General features: G+C 49.8%; 1 protein-coding gene across 10 annotated transcripts in view; it reads left to right on the top strand.

The window, feature by feature from the left end:
- The window catches only part of LOC125952497 (uncharacterized), a 135,532-nt gene that overhangs the window by 15,769 nt on the left and 92,857 nt on the right, over nt 1–26,906 (top strand). For all 10 annotated transcript variants that reach the window (XM_049681983.1, XM_049681987.1, XM_049681984.1 and 7 more), the window contains one exon: nt 953–1,936. The gene's annotated coding sequence lies outside the window, so the exon portion shown is untranslated. The remainder of the gene's footprint in view (nt 1–952; nt 1,937–26,906) is intronic.

Below are 26,906 nucleotides of genomic sequence, written 5' to 3'. Positions count from 1 at the left end.
CTCTCTGATTTCACGAGCAGAAAAGAAATGTTTCGCGTCCCCTTTCACCTTCGCCGACCGGGGAAAAAAAACTTGCCACTAGAACTTTGTTGCGCGCGCAAAAACTGCCAAAAGAAAATGCGATGGAAACAGCATCAACATCCGGCGGTAGTGGGCGGCCAGTGAAAGATAAAGCATTTCAACGCCACTCCTGGCAAGAAGTGTGTTTGTGTCCACGCGTGTCGACATTCTTAGGGAGATGCCAATTTGTCAGCATTAAAGTTTGTCTGCCCGCCCGAAACACGATGCCCGGAGCACAGGTTTCTATGCTCACCTTCTCACGCCGGTCGCACATAAGCACATTACGTACGACGTCGGCGCGCAAATTTCAACTTCATCACCCGGATTGGCAGTGGCAGCGAGGCGTGAGCGTTGAACATGGGACGACCACCTTCTTCAACATCAACAACCCCCCCAACAGCTCCATGCTGTCGATCATCAGCTCTTCACGGGAGAAGAACATGTTTTTCCACCTGAAATCGCTAGAATCCCCCGGAACGGTGCTACTTCCACGTCAATTCTCGCGCTCTTCCGATGCTAAAGGTACTAAGCAAAGCGTAACAAACAATGGATCGCGAAGAACAATACTAAATACGCGTGTGTGTAGCGTGTGTAGCGTGTGCCGCATTGTGCGTGCGAATCGTGATTCTTCCCAAAAGCGTTGGCGGGCGCGCAATATTGGACTCCGTGCGTGGTGCTACGTCGTGCTCATCCAGCACTACCAGCCGTCTACTCGTTCCGGTTCCGTTGGGTCCTGGTGTAGAAGTACATTCTGCCCCCGGCGGCCCCACGTCATCGTTCACTGCTTGCTCGCTCATCGTAGCGTTGCATTTTCGCGAATCTTTTTCAGCGATCCGACGGGACCTTTTTTTTTCTCTCACCTAGAACTCGCTCTCTCCTTCTTTCTTTACAGCCTCCTGAGGCGGTAGTACGTGACTCTGACTGCTGTGCGCGGTGAACAGGCAATCAAAGACGCCATCGTACACGGTTCTCGATGTGAGTAGTGAGAACGTGAACGCCGATGGCCGATTTCCGGGGATATTAGCATTCCGTTCGCTCAATCCGCGAGTCAAGTGACGTAGTTGGAGGAAGGAAGGAAGGACGAAACCGAATCGTTCTTTTCTTCTTTTGGGCGGCGCGGAATTGTGCGTTGTTTAGACCGTGCGCGAGTGCATTTCGTGGTGATAGTTGTTCTTCTTCGAGGCTACGAGCCGAGTGTCAGTTTCCGGTGCGTAAAAGAGGTGGTGCGATAGTGAAGGTGCGCGATAGTGCTGTAAAAGAGTGTGGATGAGTAGTGCCCCCGCCCGGAAGTAGAAGAAAGGAAGGAGAGTTACTAGGGAAAAGGGATCAAAAAGTGGTGAGCCCCAAAGCGAGGAGCAACCGCGAGTCAATTATTCATTGCCATTCGAGGATCCGAATGGTAAACCGGCAGTGTCCCGTTTAGTATCGGTGTTGAGTGTGCAAGTGCCGTAAGTTGTTTTACCGTCACGCACTAGTTGGCGAGTTTTTGGGGTAAAAATAGAGAGCAAGCGAAAATCGTAGCAAGCTGTGTGTGTTTGCGCTAGTGGAAGCGGAAAGCTCATCGACCCCCGGGAAGCGGTGACATCGCGAGTCGCGTGAAGGGTACTTTCCGGTCTCGGGGATTCTATTTACCAACCCCATTGTGCGTGCGTGAGTGCGTTTCAGTGTGTGTGTGTGCGTGTGTGTATGTGTGCTTACCCAACCCTTACCGGGGGAGTAGGTGGTGTGGTTGGAGAACATCCTCGTTAAAGCTGGGGATGCTTTATCGATCCAAGTGCCAGTGGAGCTGCCGGCGGGGATCATCCTGCAACTGACAACACACACCACGCTGCCTATCTGCCTGGTGACATCGCATCGTTTGGTGGCCGCAAAGAAGGTAAGCAACCAAGGGTGTTATCCTTTCAGATAAATAGTTTACCCTGATTGTGGAATTTAAAGCATTTCCGTGGTAGAACCGAGGGTTTTCTGACAATTTTGCTTGTCTAGACTTGAGTAGACCTAAAGTTCTCAAGCTATTCTGGAGCTATCCAGGTATTTACAACACCCGCAGCAGCAGAGTGAGTGGATTTTGTGTGATGATTGTGTCTTTTGTGGATTGTATTTGGACTCCATGGACCGAATCTCCTGATTGTTCGTTTTTGATCCATTCCCCGAAAAATCCCTCGTACCACCATATGACTATCCAGACCCGAAAGGACTGCCGGGAAAATACGTTTCCAGCATTCGTATTCCAGGTAGAGCTCTTCGACAACATTCCGGTTCAGGGGGTGTGGTGTTTCGGAGAGGGAGGGTACCATTCCTGGACCAGCTCAATAAAATTTTCCCTTTTTCTCGCTCTCCCGAAGCCAGCCAGCCTGGCCAGCAGCAGCCCGGTGAAGGCGGGAAGGCGTGTGCGTTGGGGCGCAACTTTACCAAAAATATTTATGACCGGCACCCAATTTCCGATTAGGAAACCGGACCACACGAGTGGGCACCAGATCTCTGGCACCGTAAAAGGGTCCAACGATCACAGAGCATGTATGCAACCCCAGATCGAGTCCGAGTCCTTGACAGCTCACGAGCATAAAACAATTCAGGCCATAAAGAGGAATAATTGAATTATTGATGAGAAATGGCACGTCGTCCGCCGGAGTCGAGGGATGGTGGTGGTGGTGGTGGTATGGTCGAGGGCTCGGGGTTCGGGTCAAAATTCTAAACGTGGACGTGGATCAACGTTAGTGCAACTCCCCCCCCCCCACCCACCTTCCAGCCCTGCCCCAACATCATCGACAGGGTATGGTGTGTGGCGCTGTTCTAGTATGTCGGAATTGGATTGGGCACGTTTTGATTTGGGGCGATTATGGGGCGAAAAATGAAAGGCCTGCTTCACCCCCGGAAAGGACCCCTCGATCGGGTATTGGACCCCATACGCACACGCGTTTTGGGGTCCCCGGGATCGTCCGGAGTCCGGACTCGGATGCTTGAAGTTATTAATATTTATGACAACTAGGTGTTCCTCGACTGACGTGTGCGTGGCCAGTTGGCAGATCCACCTGAATCAACTGGCAGCTATTTCGGACAACGACCACCACCAGGCACTGGGAAATGGACCAGGTCTCCCCCTTCTCCCCCGTACTGTCGAGTACACCCCGTGGCTGTGTCCCGTTCAAAGTGGCGATGTTCCGACGTATTAAATTTGGATGATGGGTTCGGCACTCCCCGTTCCGGACTGTTGGCTACGGTCTCTGGAAAATTGAGTTAGATCCCTCCCATACGGAGGCACGTGGTGAAAGGCCATGGATAAGAAAAGAGGCCTAAGAAGAAGAAGAAGAAAGGTTTTTGTGACCTCCAACGGGTATGGGACGAACTAAAGTGGCTCAAAGTAGTTGCGTGAATTATTCCGTAAGTTGTTTCGTTTGATTGACAGTGGATGATCGGGACCATATATCCACCCCCTTGCATACACCCGAGGGACTATCCCAATCGGCCGCTCCAATATCCAATGTCCTCCCTAATACCTTCATCATCATGAAAAGGTCGTACGACATGATATCCTCCTTCGCATGCATGTTCCGCACGAATTGATGCGTTGGAAAGAAGGTAATAATCCATTCTCGCACAATGGCCGCCGTAGTGTCGGGGGTGGGCGGGAGGTGTCCTTATCAGATAGAGGAACCCGTTGCAAAATCCTGAAAGCAATTAAGCAGGAATTGTCAAACTTTGTACCCACAAAGCGCGGCGGCCGCTATGGTGTAGGATCGCTGGTAGAACCTTGTTGGTGTAATCCTGAACCCCGGGATACTCACCAGATGTCCACGCCATATATCCTACAAGAGTGTGGGCAAAGAAGCAGTCGAAAGTTCGCTCCAGGCCAGGTTCGTCTCGACACCTAGTGTGTAGGTGGAACTTTTGATTTATTCTGACAGTTACAGCCACAGTTTGCTCCAGGAAAGTTCCGCATTTGTTTAGTCTCTTCCAGGTTTCCATTGGTGCGTCCCCCGTTTGGTGGTGTATGGTTGTTCGTTGTTGTACTGCTGGAGTTCACAACTTCTGTGTTCCGTTTTTGGCAATAAATTCCACTCCTACAGTGGCAGTAGCAGCAGCAGCAGCAGCAGCAGCAGCAGCAGAAGCAGAAGCATCAGTTACAGACCAGAGAGATGTAAAGGAAACGGGTCGTGGTAACGATAAAACCTGAAACCTAAACGAGTTGGTTTGTGTTTGAGTGTTCTCCTCGACTTGGTTTTGCAACTGGAAGAGGGTACGACTCCAACTCCCCTTAAGTCGTGGAGGAGTTTTCTGATGATTTCCGAGTCGAGATCGTCGATTCATCAACAGGCAAACCGCGGTTTTTGACTGTACTCCAAATGCGCTCCCCGAATACATCTCGTTAAGCAACGGATGATGACGAATCAGACAAGGGCGCGTAACATGACATTCCCCCCACTCCCCCTCCAATCTGCGCTCACCATCAAGAAGGGAAGAGACGAGATATTCTGGTCGAGATATAATCTTTTTTTTTCGGTTGGAATTCGCGATGCGTTCGGGAAGTCAATCTTTCTGTCCCCCCCTCTCTCTTCATTTAGTATTCCATTTTTGGGTGTGCAGAGGAAGCCCCGAAGTTGATGTCGTGGTGTCTGTCTGCTGCTCGTCCCATTTTATGGTGACCTCAGACACGGCTTTTTGCTGACTCCGCTCCATCGTCAGTTTCTGCTCCAGTTTTCTGTGGGGTTTCTCCCGGAGAATGAAGTGTATTCGTTCGTTCGCGGTTCAATTGATTTGAACTTTCCGGTCCCGCGGACCCCACCCAAACCCTGGTCCTCCCTGACCGTCACGGACTTTCGGATGGATTTCGTGTGACATCATGGCGTGTACTTGCTTGGGTCTGTCGCGGACTACGTTCCAGTCCCACGGATTCTTGTGCGACAGAGCGATGGAAAAAAGTGTGGGAAGAGAGTTTCTTTTCCTGTATTCTTGTAGGCGTCGCAAAGGGAAGAGACATCTTGGTCCAGGCGTTCGATTTGCAGCAGAATAGAATAGTGAGAAAGGGAGAGATGGATGGAAATTGAAATATGCTCTGGCGCATTTACATCTCTGCGGTCGCATAATCATAACGCTGTGGCAAACGATGAATATTGAGTCTTTTGTCACTCAATATTGAAAGTCCTCTTCTCGAAGGAAGTTTGCCCAAAAATTCATGAGCACGAACCGAACCGCACCGAATGCTTGATGAATTGGGAGAGGGTGGATCTGAGATTGTATCGATTCGCGGGGTCTGTTGTACATCTTGCAAACCGAGAAATTCGCCCCCGAGTGAAAAACCTAGTGCCAGCTGTCTATCACAAATCCGTCTTTTGACCATCGACGACAATGTCCCCATTTTTTGGTGACAAATAAACGATGGAATTGTTTGTGTGTGCGTTACGGTACGGTCCAAAATTGTCGGGGCCTTCCCCTCCCCCGGGTACTCAGGGAACCATTCGAAGCATAACTAAGCATAGCTAATGTGTTTGGTGTGTTGTGGTCGGGGGCATGGAGCGAGAGAGAGAGTGTCAGAACCAACGCGAGGCTAAACAAACGCAGCCGGAGAACGTGCACCGAACCAAAACGCACGCCGAGCCGTAAAGCGATGACTCATTTTAATGAGAAAAGTTATTATGGCTTCGAAACGCGCAGCACACCACTTGATAGTCTTCTTGTTGTGGGCTTCTTTCGATTTTTAAACGGTCCAGTGAACGGTCTTTACCGGTTCTAATGCTCCTCCGGTCGCCGGTTCTTTACGGTTTGTTTCGCTTTGCGGTGCGAGTGGGCGCGAACCAAGCCAGCGCATTAGCCAGCCCCTTCCCGGGTCACCACAGCCAAACCCCTCGAACACTCTCTTCTGGTACTCCGGTTGGTGGTCACACTCGGTAAACGGATACTTGGATTATTGGGGTTAGTGTTGCGCGCTTGGCGTTGGCGGTGTTCACAAGATTGTTATCGATCGTCGTCGTGAAATGGAAACGCACGATTCTCGCTCCTTCAGAGCTCCTCTAACTCGACCAATGTAAACAAAATGTGCCCTTAAAGGGCGCGGACTGTACTTTCTATGCATGGATGGGGTTCTATCGGTTCTTCTGCTGATACATACCCCGTTGTGTGGGCAAGAGAGATCGTGACCAAAGCGGTAAGATTCGTGGTGATTTGCAAAACTGCTCCGAACGCAATTCTTCGCTATATAAAGGGGGGAATGAGGAGGTCCAGGCTCCTCGTGGTCGCTGGGATGTAGTTTATGATAATGCCTCGCGGATGAACGTACCGCCGGACGGACGGGGTGGACTGTGCCATTGCATTTATGCTCCCAATCTCCTGCCAGACGTGTTGCCGTTCTAACAATACATAGTGACCATACATTCTGGTCACGGTATACCGATTCATACCATCATCATCATCATCATCATCATCATCATCATCATCATCATCATCATCATCATCATCATCTCTTCCTACTACCGATGAGATGCGCGCGTAAAGTGATTCTTCGTGTTTTTGTGTCGCCGTCTCTTGTCTCGCTGCTGATCGGTCGTTATCGATTATGGCATGCGCCGACCAGCGGCCGCTCGCCGTGGAAAGCGTGCGTTTTGTGTGTCTCCTTCGGGGTTTTGGGGTACCACGCATCGCGATTTACGATGCAACGTCGTTCCACCATTCAAACGAGCGACGGAGAACGAATCGTTGGAGTGCGCGCCCCACCGACAAAGACCGGAGTGACCAGATCGGCGTGTCGTGTGTGTTTGTTTTTGCACGACACAATATAACACGGCGGTGTAAGCAAACTTTTGGTGGTTGGGGTCATAAAAAAATTATGTTCCGGGCATCCGATCGAAAAGCATGTAATACGGTTCCGTATGTACCCGCGATAGTCGGTGGTAGGGGGGTACATTGATGATATGATGGCGGAGCGGGTGGTGGTTCCTGTATCATGATGGAGATGTTTCGTGAAATTGCTCCGATGAGATTGTTCCAGAGAGAGAGAGAGATGTCGTGTTCCCGGCAGGCAGCGGGCGCGGAGGGTGGGGCGAAACCAAACGGAAGACTGATTGCTGACTTCTCGTTAATTTGTTTTGCTGCCCTTTTTTTACGGTTCGTTGTTTCGATTGTTGTTGTTGGTTGAGCGACCTCCTTATTTCTTTCTTTTTTTTTTGCAAAGAAAGCAAAAGTGGAGGAGCAACAACGCACCGCAACGCAACGCAACGCAATCTTGTCGCTATACTGCTGATGGCACAGCGCTTTTCGGTTGTTTGAACATGATAAAATATTGCACAGATAAGCAGAGCAACTACTGCGCCTCTGTGGTGCTGCTCTAGGCCTTTGCCGGAGGTAGATACAGATACATTATTGTGCAAGCGCGGTACCGGATCTCCGGTTTATGTTCTCGTGTATGGTCTCAGGTCTATCGGGTTCGAGCACACGTTCCTCTCTGTATGTACCAGACCCATCAACCAACAAAAGGGCGGCTATCAATACGCGCGTATCAATGGCAAAGGGTCGAACGAGAAAAAAAACCGCCGAGGTATTTGCTCCACAAACATTGACGTCGACGACAACGACAACGGCGAAGGCATTACCAAGGGCGGCCATAATTAGAGCTGTCGCGACGCGGCCATCGATCGGTGGCGTGTGATGGGTTATGGCGAAATTTTGTTTGTTCAGCTCTAGACCGCGAGGTGGAGAGCAAGGCCTACGGTGGTATCAATCCGATTCAATCTTGAAGCGATTGCGAGTCGCGCAATCAATCGATGGGAAAGATGGGAGAAAAAACTGTCTCACAAGAGGAGAGGAGACAGTGATAGTGATTCATGTTTCCTCCTCCCCCCGGACTGTGCTCCCTATTTGCTTTTGTTAGGGCCTAGAGGGCGCTGATAAGGTCTGGTTGTTGTGTCTCTGAAAAGTATGAGGCTCTCACACGTTGTTAGATTAATTTTGAAGTGCATCCGCGCACTCGAAGTGATTAAAACCCGTCTTTTCAACCTCAACACTGTCGCCAAATCAATTTATCGAACACGTTGCTTCTTGAAAAGCACTATTCTTGCATACTAACTCAGACGAAGAGAACTTGACAATTTGGCGCCCGGCTACGGATGAGGTCTAATCGCAGTAGGTCGCACTGCGTTACTTACGATAATGTAATTTGAGGTAAAAAGTTAAGCAAAAGCAACAGTTCATCCCAGTGGCCTTCGACGCTTGTTTGTTTGCTCCGGAACCACGAGAAGTGGCTGTCAACCGTCTGTTTGTGCCGCTTCGCATCCAGTCACTCCCTGTATGAACCATATTTTTGCGGTATGATGAGAAAATTATGGACTCCCTGTAAAACAACAACGCGCGCCCCGTCCTCGTGTGCGCCCCCCGTGTGCACTGGGATAGCATGTTAATCTTTTGCTTCTAATCGATTCTTGGATGCACGATTCCCCTGTCGACGACGACGACGGTGAGGAAGTCGCTATATTTTCCAGTATGTTACGTAAAACGTTACACATGGTTAGGCAGAGGCTGTGAACTGTAAGTGCGCAAGGGTGTAAGCGTTCCGAGGCGCCGTTTGCTCTCGTATCTCTACACACACACACAAGAGGTTGACAGAGGAAATAAGCCCCGAGAAAGGGTTGCAGCGGCGGGGCTGTAACAGCTCCCCGGCGGCGCGTACACCGGTTCCATAGCCCATCTCGTCGCCTCATTTTCATTCGCTCTCGGTCGCTACTAGTTAATTAGTAGTTTAGGAAATTGGAAACCGTCTGTAACAGCGCACCCCCTTCCTCTCCTCCATCCAAGTGAGAGAGAGAGAGAGAGAACCCGTTCGCTACTTCAGCGATCAACGCGCGACTTCCAGTAGCTATAGCGCTTCCTCACGTTCCTCGCTCCGGTGGTGTACCGCTGCCATCTGTTCTTCATCATCAACTTAACCCGCGTTGTGCTGGTCTGTGACGCTGGTAGCCCCCTCTCTCTTGTGGTGGTTAAACCACAAGGCTTTCTTCGCCCGCCCGCTCCCCAGCCCACCTTTCTGCCCTATGATGACTGACTTGAGTTTGTGGTGTGGATGTTGTGACTATGGCGACACTACCGACGACGACAACGTCGAAGGCGAGGGGGAAACGAAGGAGAAACACTAGAGAAAGAGAGAGAGAGAGAGCCCTCTTAGAACACTCGGCTAGTCCATACCGGTCTGGCGCGCTATTACACACGCGTCAGTATTTTTGCACAGAACAGCGGTCGCCAACCGACCACCGCACCTCTCGGCCGGCAACCTTGGCCAACTCTCTCTCTCCCTCTGTGTTGTCGCGCAAAACCGGACGTCCTCCAGGTCGGCGGCGGAACACACCGACACACACACCCCGACACGTACGATCAAGCGGAGGGAGGGAGGACACGCGGGCGGTATGATTCGCGATATAGGCGAGCTCCAGAGCACCGGGAGTCTCCTCTTAAATTATCTCAAATTACTCGATGATATCACCGTCATTGCCTTTGCCGGCGTCGTCGTCGTTGTCGTTGTCGTTTTAGTCGTTGCTTGTTGTCTTTGTGCCATCATCGGTTCGTGGTGTGGCGTTGGCCCGTAGGGAACAGTACCCCAGCACCAGCTCCAGCTCTCCCGATGCAAATTGGCTAATGTATCACGAAGTCGCTTGGAACACGATGCGATGAGGTTCTGCTGCTGCTGCTGCTGCTGCTGCTGCTACTGCTGCTACGTCTACGTGACACGTCGCCGCCACTTTATTAGTTCTTAATAATTAGCACACTCTTTATGAGTGGTTTTGAGTTTTCCGTCCCCGTTCTTTTTTTTTTTGCTTCTCACTGTTCTTTTTGGTGTTTTCTTAGCTTTTCTTCCCCTCTTCCACCTTCTGTCAAGACTCTCGGGAGTTGAGAGCAAATAAGTCAGACTGGTCGTGTCCGTGCGCTTGTCATTCGCGTTCCCAACTTTCGTGTTGTTCTCCCAGATGCTGCTGCTGCTGCATAGCTCTCTGGGTTGTGACGCTCGGTTTAATGTGGCGTTTCGCGGTTACAGCCACTGAATATTTTAATTACGCTCGGTTTGATCGAGCTGTTTAAACACACACACACACACAAAGAGGGGATAAAGGGACATATCCTTGCAGCGCTGCTAAGCTGCTCTGTATCCTATCCAGCGAGCACGATCGATGGGCATCGAATGAAGCAACGCGCTCGCTCTTCTACGGTAATTGGAAGCCGCCCGGTCTGGCTGGCTGGATGGCCGCTTCGCTTCGTTCCCTCGTTGCTGCTGCTGTGGCTGTCGCCGTCGTTAAGCTAAAAGTTAATTATACGATAAAGCAACGAGGGGTACCGGGTCGCCCTAGAATACAAGATCTTATCGAAGTTGCTCGATATTGCTCGCATCCGTCCTCGGTTCGTCGTCGTTGTCGTCGTCGCCATCGTCGCCGCCGATGTCGTGTCCTTCGCGGTGTGTGCCCGCCGTATTGATTAATCATTTATTCCCGCGGTCGGTTCACGCGGTACCGACGGTTCGGTTCGTTCCCCTTCTGATGAGCTGGATGAGCCCTTGTACACCATGTGGCGGACCGTGGGTTAGGGAGATTATTTTAAATAGAACCTTCGACGACATGCTCATGCTCTAGGTGGTTGCTGCACGCTTGCGTGGATGAGTTGCTGTCGTGTGTCGATCGATTGCAGCTGTGCTGTCATCGTTCCCACCTCACCAGATATAGGACGTAGGACAACATCCAGAACGGCTCGTCTCGTGTTGTGATGTTACGTGACAGAAGCGTACTTGGCCCTGAAGGTGTAAAAGAACAAGTCAAAGTCTCATACGTGCCACTGTCAGAGGCGGGCCCTGAAGTTCTGACGCCAGAATGCCAAGTTTGAAAGTTGGTCACTCATCATCGGTAGTGCGCGCATATCGAACGAAGTTTCCAAAAGTCGAGGAGGATTAAGAAATTAGCCAACACAGCAGGAGCAGCAGCAGCAGCAGGAAAGGAAGACGAAGACACGAAGAAAAGGTGACACGAAGTACGAAGTGATCATTATGCTTTCTCGTTTTAGACACTAATTGAATCAAGCGATTAGAAGCGACGGAAAAAAAACCCCGAAGCGAAAACCAAGTGAAGTGCGTCTGATCCCTTTTTGCGTTTTTGTACCCAGCGACGGGAAAAAAGGAAGAGAAAATCCTCCCCCCCCCAATCCTGTGTCCGATGGATTCTTAATCATTTTAGAAGATGGTTCCCCTGGATCCTGGATCCCCGACCCCCGGCCTCCCCCCGCGGAATGGTCGATTTATCCTCTATCCTTTTACTTTCCCTAATCCCCATTAGCCCAGTCACGGCTTTTGGGTGGGAAGAGACCCGGAAAAAAAGATCGTTTCGCTCGTTCGTGGATTTCGGTGAATTTTTGTACTTTTTTTCGCCTTCTGTTGACATTTTGGGACCCGCCAGCCAGCCGCTTGAAGATGGGGGCGGGGGATCTCTTCGCGTCACGGATTTGCTGAGGGGTTGTTCGAGATTCGGATGCTGCTTTGTCTGTTGTCCCCAGGAGCAGCAGCAGCAGCAGCAACGAGGAGCCGTCAGTATTGTTTTATCTCGACGGCCGGATTGAAATTAAATATACAAAATCAATATTATGATGTGCCACGGGTGGGCGCGTCCATCGCTGCTTAAGCGTGGCGTGGCGTAGAAGAAGGTCTCCTCCTCCTCTTCCTTCTTCGCTTCCTTCACCTCTTCCTCATCTTCCGATGTTTCTGCTGCTGACTTTGTTATTTTGACTTTGCACGCGCGGCGCGCTTTGTGCGCTTATGGAGCAAATGAAATCGCCCAACACCGGCGAAGGGTCAGTAGTAGGACGGGAAGGGTGGAAGGAAGGAAGGGGAAGAATTTAATTAAAGTCTCGTGGCGCTCTCGGCACTTTCGGGGTGGCGCGCTCATCTCATCGCGCAACTCGCACTCCCGCAGTGGTCCACTGTCGCCGTTGTTGTTGTTGTTTCCTTCACGGATTGTTTTCCGTAGAAATCGAATGTCGCGTGCTTTCAACAGGGGATCCGCCTGCCTGCCTGCCTGCCTGCCTGCCTGCCTGCGATGACCAGTCCAGGCTCCTGGGGTAGGAGGAAGAGCGTCACAAAAGGGCGCTCCACCACCACTCCGGTTTCAGTGGAAATTATGAGGAAAATATTCGAATGTTTCGTGTTCGCTTAGTGGTAGTAGCAGTACTCGCTGGCATTTGGCATCCAGGCACAGGATGTTTCCTGCCGCTGCTGGAGTGTTATTTTTGGCTGAATTTTCCGGCACGGTGTGTGTGTGTGTGTGTGCTGCTTTCAGCCCTTGGATGCCGAGTGAAAGAATGCTTACCAAGAGGAGGCGTACGGTGCTGGAGGTGGTGATGATGACGATGATGAATCGTGTATTGCCCGCGGGAGTCTTAAAAGGAAGTACGCCCACGGGCAGGGGTGTTGTGGCAGAAGGGGACGAGGCCAGACCCTTAAAACAGCTGGAAAAGCTGCAAAGACAACGAACTCGCGCGCGCCCCCGTGGGGTGCTCCAGGTTGCGCCCGCCCAAAGGTGATGATTTATGGTCCTCGCGTTCGGTTTCTTTCTCTCTCGCTCCGTCTTTCGACGATTGTTGCTTCCGTCTCTTCTCGAAGCGCGTGTCCAGCGGGAGGGTCCAGAGGCCGCTTGTGGTGCTGACTGATCGCCTTCGGTGGCAGAATCGCGTCTTTTCCTTCATCGTCGCTTCATTTATTGCCTCAAAAAGACGTACAGAGAGAGAGAGAGAGAGAGGGAAAGAGAAAAAAGGAAAGAGAGAATAATCATTTTTAGTAAAGGCCTTCCTACCTTGGCCCCGAACTTTCATTAGAATCCATCGTGGATCCCGGTCCCTGGGTCTGGAAAGTAGGAAAAATCATTTGAAATGGTCACTGCTACTGCTACGGTCACCGGACGAAGAATCGACTTTTTCTGTCACTTTCCGCCGACGTTGGCGGTGGTGTTCCGTGAGTAATGGACACCGTTTTTCACACCTTTGGCCATCGACACGCAAGAGAGAAGACCGGTCTCTCGCACCGGCCCCGGTGGTAGGCCGGCGCTGGAGAGTAACGGATTCATTTGAATAAACAAAAAGCGGGCCTCCACCCGGGATTGGTGTCGATGACGGAGCGTGGCTCCTTACTTGGTTTGCAACGTTTGCGGGTCTGAGGCATTAATTTTGTTCCAACTTTTCCTATACAGATGGTTAATGGTGGTGGTTCTGCAAAAAAAAAAAAAAAAACAGCGGAAACGCGGGAAAACAGAGGCCAGAATGTGTGGCGTGGAAAGTGGCACTAAAAGTTAGCGCTCGTTGTGACCTTGGGATAAGGATCTCTTCGCGAGCGCGTGCTGCGTGCTACTACGCCCTTATTTAAGGTTATAACCGATGCCAAGGGGACCACCCCGATGCGGTTATAACCGATAACGATCTCCACACCCCCCGGGGTGACGTAGCAAATGGCCAACGACTAATGGGTGTGGATATGCGATCGAATATGGCTTTCAGGCGGCGATATTCATCATCTTCAGCAAACGAAGGCAACCGAACCGAATATACGAGATTGAAGTTCGAAATTGAAGTGTGACGTGCACATCGCTGAAGGAATGTTCTGTGAACATATCATCCACGAGCTCTCGAATTCGGATTTTTCCGATGAAAAATGATCCGGCTCGCTTCAAACCTTCAAGCAGCGGCAGCAGCAGTAGCAGCAGGACGATGACGACTATAACCGTCATCGTCGTTGCAGCAAACGAATGCCCTTTTGAGGTGGTGGCCGTTTGCAGCATTCGTTTGCGTCGTGCAATTGGCATTTCTTCCTCGAAGCAGATAGCGATCCCGGATAGCGATGACCCGATGCGCGCACGGTGCTGCTTGAGCTGAACACCAGGAATTGTCATCTACCAGGATCAGCCGAGAGTTTGCGTGTGTGTGTGTGTGACGTTTGATATATGAACTGCTGAATGGCAATACTGGCCTGGCCGCCTGTTGAAGAAGAAGTTCGAGGTGCTGGTGTGACAGGACGGTGACAAACGGTCCGTTAGCATAGCTCCCCGCTCGGTCGTGTGGTGTGATCGACGATGAAAGGCAAGATGATGCGTGTGCGGCCCTTAGATGGTCTTATAGTAGTTGGTCTCGTTGTTGGACACAGTCCACAGTGTGGTCTTGGTCTTTGGTTTCATGCAAGCAGAACGCCTTCTGCACATCGTCTTCATCGTTGTCGTCATCGTGAGCCACACTAATTATCGCCTGCGTCTACGTTGATCCCCCCCCGTAGAACTGATTCTATTTTTAGTATCTCTCCGTCAGACACCACACACAGCACACAGGAGTTGCGGGGCAATTATGCTGGCTTAACACAACTGGTTGCTGCTGGTGTTGTGCGCACCTCTGTCTGGTGTGCGCTTATCATGCACCGGTAAGAGGTGATGCACACGATGCGTGCAACACTGCCACTCATGGCCGGGTTCATAAACCGCATTCCACAATGAGGAGAAGGAGACCACTTATAGGGGCAAACGCGCACGACAGAATGTTCTCGATATAGGCGTCTTTAAAGACACATCAGAGCTCCAGAGAGAGAGAGAGAGATAAGATATACGAGGGATCGTTGTGCATACAGACACTGCTTTACAACTATTTCTACTACTACTTCTGAGCGCACATTACTCCCCCTCCCGATAGTATCAGTGCTCCATTAAACGGTATAGCTAACCGGCAAACGTTCAGACACGATGTCAACTTGTCTTGTCTTTTGCTGTTGCTGATGTTGGTGGCGTGAAAGCAGGAAGTGAAGTGGCGATGACGGCGGAGAGAACGAGAAATCCCTTCTTCTTCCTGTTCTTCGTGTGCCAAGTGCAGGGCCGGTGCCCGATTCCATCGATAGACATTCCACTGGGTCGTACCACTACCGGGCCCCAGAACAGCGGTACCAAAATTGAATTCAACATCCACAACAAATTCCACCGGAGCCAATGTCCCGGGCGCATGCAGCAAACGATGCTGCAGCCAGGCGCGCGATGCACTTCTCTCTCTCTCTCGGTGCACAAGACAAGACACCGCTTGTTATAGCAGAAGAACAAGAAGAAGCGTGCGCTTCAATGCCAGCAACAGCATCAGCATCGCTCGGCACGATTCCATAAATTTCTCTCGCCCACCACCATACACATACGCTACGCGCTCGCTGCAGCATTCTCAACGCTTGATGCATTCCTCTGTCGTGGCCTTCGGGTTGGGACGGGACCATAAAAACCCAACATAAGTCACCGATAGCACCACCAGCAGCAGCAGCAGCATAGCTTGAGCATAGCGCTCGCTCTCGCCGATTCTCTCCATTTATGGTCTTCAAGAACGCGCGTTACGCGGCGGCTGTAGTGGTGGTGCTGATGGGATGCGGCCAAGGCGATGTGTTCTCCATGACCTTTGGCTTTGGTGCAATATCTTGTCCACCCATCTCTCGAGCGCGCACGCGGGGGAATCTTGTTTAACGTGTGCACCCCGAGGGTGCAGCGGAGTCGTTGCGGTGTCTCGTCATCGTAGTTTTAAAACCGATTTTATGCTGCGCTGCGCTGTGTGTGCTGTTTTATGTAGAGTCACTTGTGACTTGTGGTGGTCCCGTGCAATGCAACAATCGAAAAATGTAAATTTCACATCACAAATCCCCTCGCCGTTCATTTTATGTTGCGGTTGTGCACTGAGGCCACAATTATGTGTTCGACGCGGTGACGCCTTGGCTGGCTGGCAGTTCATTATGTCCCAAGGAGGAAGATGCTGTGGAAAACAAAGCATGGGAAGCATCGAAAAAAAAAAAACGGTCCGAACCGGATCTCTGATGGTGGTTTGCTTCTCTTCCAGAGAGGGAGAGTGAGTGCATTGCTAGAAGCGCATATGGATGTTATGCGCAATGCAACTCCGTCTCGTTGTCGTCGTCGTCGCCGCCGTTGTTGTTGTCGAGTGCCGCGAGTCATAAACACGTGGAGTTGTTGTTGGAAAGCCGGTGTGGTGTGTTCTGGCTTAGGATTATGATTTATCCCCCGCAGGAGGGGCGAAAGCGCACGCGGGGCATTGCTCCTCGACTGCTCTTGCGGCGTTTTTGAAATGTGTTTCTTGCATCCGGTTCTCCCGGGACTCCTCCGGGACCCTTGTCCTTAGAGGCCGCGAGGCGTGTTGAATTGGAACAAGTGGTGTGTGCACTTGACTTCCTTCTCTGTGTGTGTGTGTGCACGTGAGAGCCGTCGATTCTCCCTCCCAGGGCCTGGTGACAATGTTCGTTTGCCAGAAGATGCAACATAACTTCTAAGCATTCCAAACGCCACATTGTGTACTTTATGGTTTCGAAAAGGGGGCGAGGAGAAGAGTGATACGGAGGGGAAAAGCTGGCTCCTGGGGCCTGGGAATGCATTGTCTTTGATCTGAGATATGATAGTGTTGCTGGAAGACAAAGCAATCTTAAGTAGATGGCGTCATTGTTCAATCTGTGGATGTTGTAGCCAATTACTTAGAACAAGTTATTCAGATGTTGAGACGATTCGGTGTCGATTACTTGACTCGGGTAACGGTATGCTGTCTAATTCCTTGCTTGGAATAGATTGTCGCTAGTAGTGCCGCCTTCAACAATCCCACAAAATAATTCAATCTCCATCTTTCTTGACTATTCAGACTATTTCAATTGTCCTTCTATGAGGCATTTTGTCAGGATGGATCTTTACCGAGAAGAACTTCCAGTTATTTAACATTCTAGTCCTTGGAATTCAATGACTTTGAATGTAATAACAATCATTTGAAAACATTTAATTGAATGCTCTACAGAAGTACTTTGTTTAAATCATAGAATGAAACGAACATTGTCTGCAACTGGTCGTACTGCAGGCCTTCAAATGGAGAAACTAGCTAAGAATATATCTTCGAAGACTTGATGTAGGAAATAATCTAATAACTTATTTTGATTTCAAAAAATGATGTACTGTACAACAAGTCACTTTTCCTGCTATGAGGTGCAGGTTTTCCCAAAATATATATTTTCCTTTAATGTCTACCTTTTGCGAATGGAATATATGCAACGTTCATATGCGTGATTGATGCTCTCCATCTCGAATGCCGATCTGTGTATGATCCAAAAATCAATCTAACAGAAACGATACTATTGCTAGTAGCCAGCCAGTCGCGTACTCGAGTCTCGGTCTCGGTGAATCCATCGCGCGCTATCCAACGTTGCTGGTTGCTTTTACATTATCGTAGAACCAACTTGTTCAACTGCATCGAAAGTGTAGCATTTGGTTGAAGCACCAGCAACGCGAGGGACCAAAGATTCAAACGAACCAGCACCACCAACGAGGGCAATTCCTCCGAGGGCTGCAGACTGCACATTTTCTCCCTCCCCCCCCCCCCCCCCAGGAGGGCGGTGGAACCTCCCACGCTTATCGATCGCTTCTGCTTGCTCGCCCATAATGGCAAGTTATCGGTTTTGGAATGGCTTTCAAAGTACAACATTAAGTGCAACAAATGGAACGCCACCCTCCGCTTCCCTTTTTGGACATAACCATCTTTTGATCTTATCGGAACGGTGCAGCGTGCGATGCAGTAGTACCCTCCTCCTTCTTTTCTCGTAAACGACAAACGACGATATGGGGCGCGATAGAAAGGGAGGACGACGATTTGAATCGAGCACATTTGATGGATCCTCTCCGCATATTGCTGTGTGATTATGATGCCCTGCAGCATCGTTGCATCATCCACGCGGGTGATTTATGTGAAACCGATACACTATACACTAGCACGTGCGAGCATTTCATCTCATCATCGTCATTGGTCCCTTTGGAAATGGGATCGAAGGGACTGAGAGTCGCCAAGTCCCGGGAACGCGCCTCAACCGCGATAACGACACACGCGGAACGGTTCAATAAACTTTACCTCCGCGCGACTCCCGATCCACCGTTAAAACCGTTGCGTCACTGCTCCACGCCCGCATAATGATGATGTTGCTGCTGCTGCTGAAGGTGAAGAGACGTCGCTTAGTCGCCCACTCCCCCGAGGGCGCTGTTGCCCTTTTCCGATAAAGTGCGAGATCGATCCAAGTGTTGGCAGCAGCAGAAGTAGTTCGCGTTCGTTCGACTTGGTTAAAGTGCTCTATGCCATCGAAGCAGTCGAAGTTGTTCGCCGCCGCGATGCGGTTTCCGTGCGGCCTCCTCCTCCTTCCCTTTGGGACACGCATTCGCCACCGAGATAAGGACTCCGGCTCCGGAACACAAACACACACACTGGATTATGATAGCAAATGAGTCTTCGACGGTGACGATGTCGCGCCTCTGAAGGAATGTCGCTTCGTGAAGTCAATCAGCGGCAGCATGACTTGTAGACAGAGCATCACGAACGTGTGTGCTTGTGTCTGGAAGTTGAACCTTTGGATTCCGGTAGGTAAACAAGCCGCACACCCGCACAGGGTGAGACACCCGCGCAGCGCTATTTTCGACGAGCGAGACGCGTTGATAAGAGAATGAAGGAAAGGAGGGAGGAGGTCATCCACTTTGTCGACGTCGTCGTCGTCGCCATCGACTCCATTTGCGCCACCCCGCCCGGGGGCAACGTAATCCATTTCTATCTAAAGCTCAAGCAGTGAAGCGGCAACACTCTCTGCAACATCAAAAGCCGAACTGGATTAAACATATTCCAGTGACTGCTCGAAGCGACTGTCGGACGACGAATTGATGGTGGTGGTGACCACAACGTCCCGTTTTTGGGCTGGACTTCCTTGGCTACGGTCCAGTGGAAATGGACTACTTGGCTGAACACAATCATTTGAAATTCGATTATTGTCCTTAAAGCTCCATTTTTTTTCGTGTATGTGTGTGTGAGAAAAGATAATCTCCTTGGCCACCGCGTATCGTCTGACCAACAAACAAAAATAAGAAAAAAAAAACACTGAAATCACCGCGCGACTCTCCATTAGAAGGTGGAGCTTTGTTTGCTTTTATTTATCATTTAATTTTCGTTCGTTTTTCATCGAACTGATATGATGGTTGGCGGACGGCAGCATGATCCTGCTTGCGTCTTGCTGCTGTTCTTCTGCTCTCTCTCTCCATACGACGATACAAACATTGTTTCTTCAAGATGGCTTTGAAAGCCACAGAAATGGAATGAGTTTTTTGAGAAAATCATTTTTCTTCCCCCCCCCCCCATTTTCCGAGCTGAAGAGCGCCTTTGGAGAAGCTGAGATGACAGATATACCTTAGATCTTCTTCGGTTGGTGGCGGGCGGGGTTTTGGAAGAAAAATCGTTTAACACAAAAGCCTCGCAAGTCGTCAGGTGGTGGTGGTCGTGGTGCTTGGGAGCCAAAAGGATGATGATTGGTTTTCCTTTCAAAAACGAGTAAAGTGCGCACACCAACGGGGGGAGGCCGGAAATGGAAGACGCGAGATGCGGTCGAACTCCTTCTTCACTTCGTTTCATCTCGTCTCCATTTCAGACAGTAGCACCACATCGAACGGCTGCTGCTGCTGCTGCTGCTGCTGCTGCCATCGAAGCATATTATCCATTTTTTCTCGGTTTAATGATTTTTCCTCAATTTTCCAACAAATCTGTCGCGAAAGCGGGAGCAACCACCGGTACGGTTGCTTTTCCTTTGGTGGTGCTTCTGATACATTGTTTCTCGTGGCCGACAAACGGAGTAGCGCAGAATGCAGATAACAGTAGAGTATGAATAGGTAATATACCATCATCCACCGATCCGGACGCTTCTTGTGGTTGTAGCAACCGCCGAGACTCATTGACAGATATCGATTGGAAAGCTGGAAGGGAGGATTCGCCCCAAAGTTCTCCGGTGGTTGTTGCGCAACACGAGCAGATTCGGTTGCTCAACGTTTATCCAGTTCGTTTACGCTCAAGCTTCCGCCTCGATTTCGCTGGATTTTTCACCGGAACTGTGAAGGAGTATCGAATGATCAAACGAATTCGATGATGGATCAAACAGCAGCAGCAGCACGAGAGCAGCAGCAGGTCCCGTTGCTTCCAGGGAATTGAGGCTCCGGTGAGCAGCACGGGCACACATAACGATAATCGATCACATCTTCGTAACCGGAAAACATGCGCGGCGGCAATCATATCTTCCAGAGGAGGTAGAGAAAAGAAAGGAAGGGGGGGGGGGGGAGATACGAGAGATGAACTGTGGAATGCAATACCCCACCAGCCGGTCGGTTATGTTTCTTTTTTCCTTCTTTTCTCTGTCGGGAAGATAACATTTCCGAGCACATTTTTATGGGAAAGCGATCGTGTATCGGATGACGCGGCTGCTATGCTTAGCTGGTGGGCAAAAGCATAAAGAGAGAGAGAGTGAGAGGATGGAGGAGCTAAACTTTTATCAATTTTGATTCGGAATTTGAGACGCGCTACGACGACGAGTGCCTCGAGACGGGGTGAGTTTGATTCCCATTCACGAAATTCACTCCATCATCATGCTTTGGGCATCCCTGGTATCTGTTGTGTCCATGTGGCCGTGTCCGTGTGTGTGCTGATTGATGAAGTTGCACGAATTTCGGGAGCACGAGAAAAAAAGGACTCTCGATCCAAATGTTTAAATGGTAGTCATCGGTGATAATTTATCAAAAATCCGCATCAAAATGAAGAGGATCGAGACACACGGATTGATAAGCCGCCGGGTTCTGGACAGTTCTGATTGAATTGTGTTCACAACATGGGGCTGAAGATGGCGACGAGTGCACCCTAGCGTATGCCCTTGGTGTCACAGTTGTTGCCAACATCATCCTCATCATCATTCATCATTATTTGCGATCACAGCGTCATCCGGTCCGGTGGTAGTGGCCACAACAATTTAACCACCAATTAAGCTAACCAAATATTTGGCTTGACGGCGACCGTTCCACGCTTGGCCACTAATAGTGCCTGGTTCCGTGTCAGTGTAAACATTAACGCGGGGTTGTGATTTGGTCTCGGGATGATGAAATTCCGAAAAAAGTGTTCCACAGGACGACAGATTGGTGATACATTGTGTTTGTGGCAGGCATTCGATTCCATTCCAGAGGTCATCCTCGGGGCGGGTGGATGGGTGTGCTATCAATAATGCAATTCCGTAATCATTTTTATCCGGATTAAGGGACCACGCACGCCGTCGGTGCTCTGCAGCATGCTACTACACTGTGTGAGTGTCATGTAAAACATATGCTGCCTGAAGCAGCATAGTAGCACACACCAGGCGGCGCGTAATCTGTGAGATCGAACATTGCAAAAAAAAACTGTTTTTCCACTTCCTCACAGTCATGCACCGGCCGCATATAATGTGTTCGATCTGTGTGACCGCTTGCTCTGCAGCAGAAATAATTTATCCCGATTGAAAACGAGGGTCCCGGCGGTGGTCTGCTTTATTAACGTAAAATGAATGTTTGTTTGGCGTTCGTGTGCGGTTGGTTGTCCATCGGATGCATCCCCGGATGCGGGCTCTGGGCGCGGGCGCCATTTAAAACAAATTAATGCCTCATAATTGCTTCTGCGATAAAAAGAGAGAAGAGACACACGACTCTGTGTGTGTGTGTGTTGTGGCTCTTGAATCTGTGATCGCGTGTTTATCGCGTTTGTAAATCGCTTTCCAATCTATCTCTCGAAAGTCCTTGATGATGGTAACGATGACATACAGAGTGTCCTGTGAGTAGTCATCGACACATACACACGTTACAGGGATAAGCGTTTGCAGGTTCGTTTTTGACTTTTCAATGGCCTTAAATTAAATGTTTTAACTGCTTACCCTCTCCTCCTGTACTCGGGCCTCTTTTTAACAGCGGAACCGTGTAAAACCATTTCCCATAAGCCGTTTTTGGTTAGCGCTCGATAAATGAATTGAAATAAAGTGTTGACGGTCGAGCGATGGATGGATGATGGATCGTTTGGCAGGCGAGGAAAAGAAGGTAGGCAACCAGTGGTTGGTGGTGCCCACCGGGGAGAGAGAGATGCAATGAATTTCCATTAATGTCCTCGCGTATTCAAATGTCAGCCATCTGCCCGCCACTGAATGATGTACTCCTGCTCCCGAGCTGGAGTTTTGCAGTTTGATTGAAATGACATTGAAAACCGACCGGTCGGTCGGTTGGTCGGTCGGTCGGGAGTGACTGAGAGGCTTTGGACGACCAGTACTCGGACTAGCGGACTGTTTGCCTCAATGAATCCGATATTTATTATGTTTGCTCCATGGTGTACTCCATGGTGGACTGGACTTTTCCCTTTTTGAAATACAATTTTACCAACACAAAAGCGAAACTGATGCTGCTTCGCTCACCAACTCTCCTCTATTGAGTGCGAGTTCAGGTTCAGGTGATGGAGTTGCTCAGGAGTCAGATTGGGAATGATGAACACGTGTGTTTGGAGTAAATTATGAGGTTGTTGATTTACGCTGCAACGTTTTTGATCCCTTCGAGAGTGATGATGTTTGAGTTAACCTAGTGTGGATGGACTGAAGATAGTGTTGCAGAATCGCACCGAGAAGAGTATACTAAAAGAGGAATAATATTTGCAGCATAAACTAGTTCTTTCGTCATTTATTCAACAAACCTAATATCAGTAGCAAAATCAACGAATGACTCTTTTCTACATCTTTCAATTGATCCTCCAAGAGACTCATGTTAGTGTTTTCATTTTAAGAAGAATAAGTTTCTTTTGCAGCTCATGCAATTTTGCGATATGTCATCAAACTTCGTCAAGTTGCGCGAAGTAGTGCTGAGCAAGCAATCATAACGAACTCTTCGTGATTATTGTCCATTCGATTTCCGTGGAACCGCAAAAACCACTTCTAACATATTTTCGTAGCTCAGGAACATCTGCAATACAGACAGTCATCGAAATTCGATGAATTTCGGTTACAGTTTGTGTAATGTTTTATGAAAAACGAAGAACTACCCCTCATAAAAACAGTTGCCGGTATAAAAATCGTCATTTTCAGCTGATGTGTGTTATTGATATCAATTTTTGCTAACGACTCTTACTACAAAGGATGCAAAAAAGCAATGGATGCGCCAAACACATGTTTGTTTTTCAAACTCTTTAGCTTACATCAGTTTCGTAAAAACATTTCAACGTCATTGACGCTCTGTTACTAATCTGCAGCATATCTCGTGCTTTTCACCAAACGGCTGGGGGGCAAAATCACAGAACTCTAATCAAATACGTGGGTTGCGCAATGCAATGGAAATGCGATTGATGATGTTTGCCATCAGCAGCAGCAGCAACAACAGCAGATGAAACGCCCAACTCAGCATATTTTCTTGACATGCCCCGTGAAATGATTTACCTTTGGCAAAACCCTACGGCCATATAGAGAAGGGTGGCCGAGGTGCTTCCTCAACCGGAATCGGGCAGCTGTGTTATCTATAGATTTGCAATTGTGGCACGCAAAAAAACAGCCACAGGCCCAGCGGCCTCTAACCAAACGGGATCGGCGGGATATATTCCCCGTACGCCCATTTGCTGTGCCTCTCTCCGCTGGCGTATGCTGATTCGCGTTCTCCTCTGCTCCACCGCCGGGAGGGTCCCAGGAGTCGCTGGAATTTAGTAAATGCTCCAGCAAATATTTACTCAGTTACACAATATTTCGCGCAGCATTTCGCGGCCTCCGACCGGCCGGCTGATGGTCTATGCCGCGCGCAAAAATGAACTTCTGGTGGTGGTGCGGCATGCGAAAGGCGCGCGCCCGCGCTGTGTGTGGTCCCGGAGCGCGGCCTAAAAACAACAAATCCCTTTTCAAACCCCCTCCCCTCGAGCCATGGAGGCGCCATTCAGCGCCGCAGGTAGGTGGCCGGGGGCAGTAGCAGGAGGAGGAAGAGAGAGGCGTAGTATCAATTCTCGCTCACCACTGCTGTTGCTGCTGATATGCTTTTGTTTTCGCATTTTTTTTTCCGCAAACGTCTCTCACCTCAACGCCGCCGCTGCCATGTTCACCCTTTCCGGGAGATTTGCGTTTTCGCGTCGGTTCGTAGTAGCAGAGGCACTGCTGGGACATGCTTATGCCGGTTTCTGTTATGCTGTGCCAGGATCAGTAGCAAACAGCAGCGGTAGTAGCACCAACAGCCAGCAACTGTGCTGCCGGTTAGCAAAAATCCATTCGATTGGAAAGAACGCGGAGATGAAGGCGGAAAAGAGGGTGAGGGAGAGAGAGTGTGCACGGGGGAATCGAAATATCTGGGCAAACGAATCACGGAAACGGGGTAAAATTGTAGAGGAAGCTAAGGCGGGAGAGAGGAAAGGTACATAAAAAACAACCGAAGAAAAAATCCCAAAAATACCCGCGTTGTGTGTTGGTGCACCGTTAACAATCCTTCGCTCCGTGGCCCCATGGAAGAGGACGACAACGTCACTAGCGGACGGTGGTGGTGAATCGCGATTGTGACCTGACCCCGGTCTCACGGGACCTTACTACAGTCCATTGCGCGCCAGTTGGTACGTTTTCAATTAGTGACGGCAAATATTGGGCAAATTATCGACCAAAAAGATAGATCAAACCCCACCACAGCACGGTGCGACCCCTTTGGCCTTTTATGCTATTATCCTCGAGCCCACGTGTTTCCTCCATGGTAGGCAAAAAAATAAATAAATAAAACCTTCCCACCGCCCGGTGGTGGATTTGTTTACCTTCGCTAACCGGAAGGCGAAAGTAAAATATGGAAGACAGATGACAGGTAAACAATTGATTTCTCCAACGAAGATCAACGATCCCGTGCCCGAGCCGGAGCGAGAGCGCCACCGCATGGTAATGGCATCGTGGGCTGTGTTCCTCTAGTGGGTTGGTAGGTGTAGCACGGTTTTTGGTCGTTTTATGCCACGGTGGAAAATTGGAGCGCGAGTTTTGCAGTTTTGGGTATAGAAAATCGATGTAGAAAGAGCGGAAAATGGTGGAAAGCAATCGACGTTGTGTGCTGGTTGTGCGGGTTTGTTCGTAGGAGGTTCCGCACTGTTGGATTGTGCTTTTCGTTCAATGCTCCGTGCTGGCGTCATTCGATCGGTAAAGCCTCAACAAGGTCTTTTATAGGCTTGTGATAGAACGACGAGACGGTGGGTGATACGAATTCGCGCGCGTTGCAGATTCTCAAGTATTCGATGTTGGCGTACTTTTCGTTTCCGGATTTGACGACCAGAGTTTCATACTAGAATGTGTGTTTCTTCAATAAAAGTCTCTGTGATTACGATTCCGTCAAGATATTTGATATAAATCATTACCATATATTGGGCGGTAAAGTCTTAAAGTCGATTCTATGGCCATAATTCCGCCAGTTATTGTTTTGCAATATGCAGCATTGGGTATAATAATAGTAAGATTTCATTTCAAGTCAAAATACTCCATATCTATCACCAAATACACAATTCTAGTAATATGCTAACAGTTCCAATTGACCCGATGTACACCCTTGAATTCGGGTGATTCTTTGTAGGAATAACAACTTATCAGCAACACTGAGCTGAATGCCCGTGTGTTGGCTGCTCCATTTATTGTGCTTTAGAACTCCCACCCGGGTGGTTGCTTCAGACAAGAAACCATATCTTTTCCTGAAGGTAAGCGAAGTTCCTCCGCACTGAATACTCGCGTCCTATCGTTTGACCATATTTTGCGCAAATCTTGCTGCGTGTTTATGGGTTCTTCCAAGGGCCCTCTTTTCCATTACGTTTACAGGCCACGGCACCGGGCGAGAGGGCGAACGACAAAACCAGAATTTCAATTTGCTCTGCTATGAAGTTTTATGATAATTCTCCAAAATCTCAATGCCCCCGTGGTGTCCCAGGTAATCCAATACACACTATGTGGGTTGTGTGCCCGGATCCGAGCGACGGCGTACAATACCTGCCGCATTTTCCTGTTCTTTTTGTAAAATGTAACTTCAGTTTTCGATCAGAAAACACGGAAAAAGGATTTCAGTGAATGCGACTCTTCTTCTTTCCGGCCAACCGGTGGTTGGTATGTTGAATGTGCCAACGTGGCATGATCCATTCGTGTGGTCCGGCAGAATTCCCCCGGGGTGAGGGGTCTCCAGCTTTCTCCCGTGACCATGACCACTGAATCCATTTCCTGGATCAATAAGCTCGTCAAGGACTCGTCGCACCGACGATGACCATCACCAGCAGCAGCAGCAGCAGCAGCAGCTGAGGCTCTGTTGACGCAAAGGCGGCGCTCCTCACAAAACACACATCAAATCGGTTCAACTTGTCTCGCGTGTCGCTTACTCCGCAGCCGGATTGCTGTGCCACCAACACCACAGCCGCCGTTTATCGAAAATCAATTTCACTAAAAATCCTCTCGGAGCACTCTTCACTTCCTCTCTTCACCTGTCGTCCGCCGCAGAGATGTCGCACCACGCCGTGAGGTTGTTCGATTTTATGTTATCCCTCTTCCTTAGTCCTGCCATCAGCAGCAGCAGCAGCAGCAGCTGAAGGATGAAGCTACAAACGTGCTTTCTTCCGGTTGAGTAGGACGAGAAAGTCTTGGCGCGAGATCTCGCTTTTGTGCGAAAAGCCTCAATCCAGCGGCGAAGAAAATGTAAATCTTTCTCCACCTCTCGAGAGAGGGATTCTAGACTGAGCCGGCACGTGAAGATGGTAAGTGAAAGGAGGAGAGCGAATGTGATGTGTCCCTTGGCGACACAAGAAGAGACGAGCTTATCGAGTTGACTCTCCGAGGCCGAAAGCTGAGGTGCGCCGAGATTGGTTCCGGATTTACAGGAAACTCTCGGGCAACATACTCTGCTCAAGAGCCTTCCTCCTGCACCTCCTTCGACCCCCCCTGGCGGCCCCTGCTGGTCTCTGCTTGACTTGGGCATGAGCAATGGATCGGAACCGGAGACCGGTTTGCAAGCCGGCAATAACGGTGGCTG

Source organism: Anopheles darlingi, chromosome 2 (genome assembly GCF_943734745.1).
Source record: "Anopheles darlingi chromosome 2, idAnoDarlMG_H_01, whole genome shotgun sequence".
NCBI classification, from domain to species: Eukaryota; Metazoa; Arthropoda; class Insecta; order Diptera; family Culicidae; genus Anopheles; species Anopheles darlingi.
This window is presented reverse-complemented; position numbering and strand designations above follow the sequence as displayed.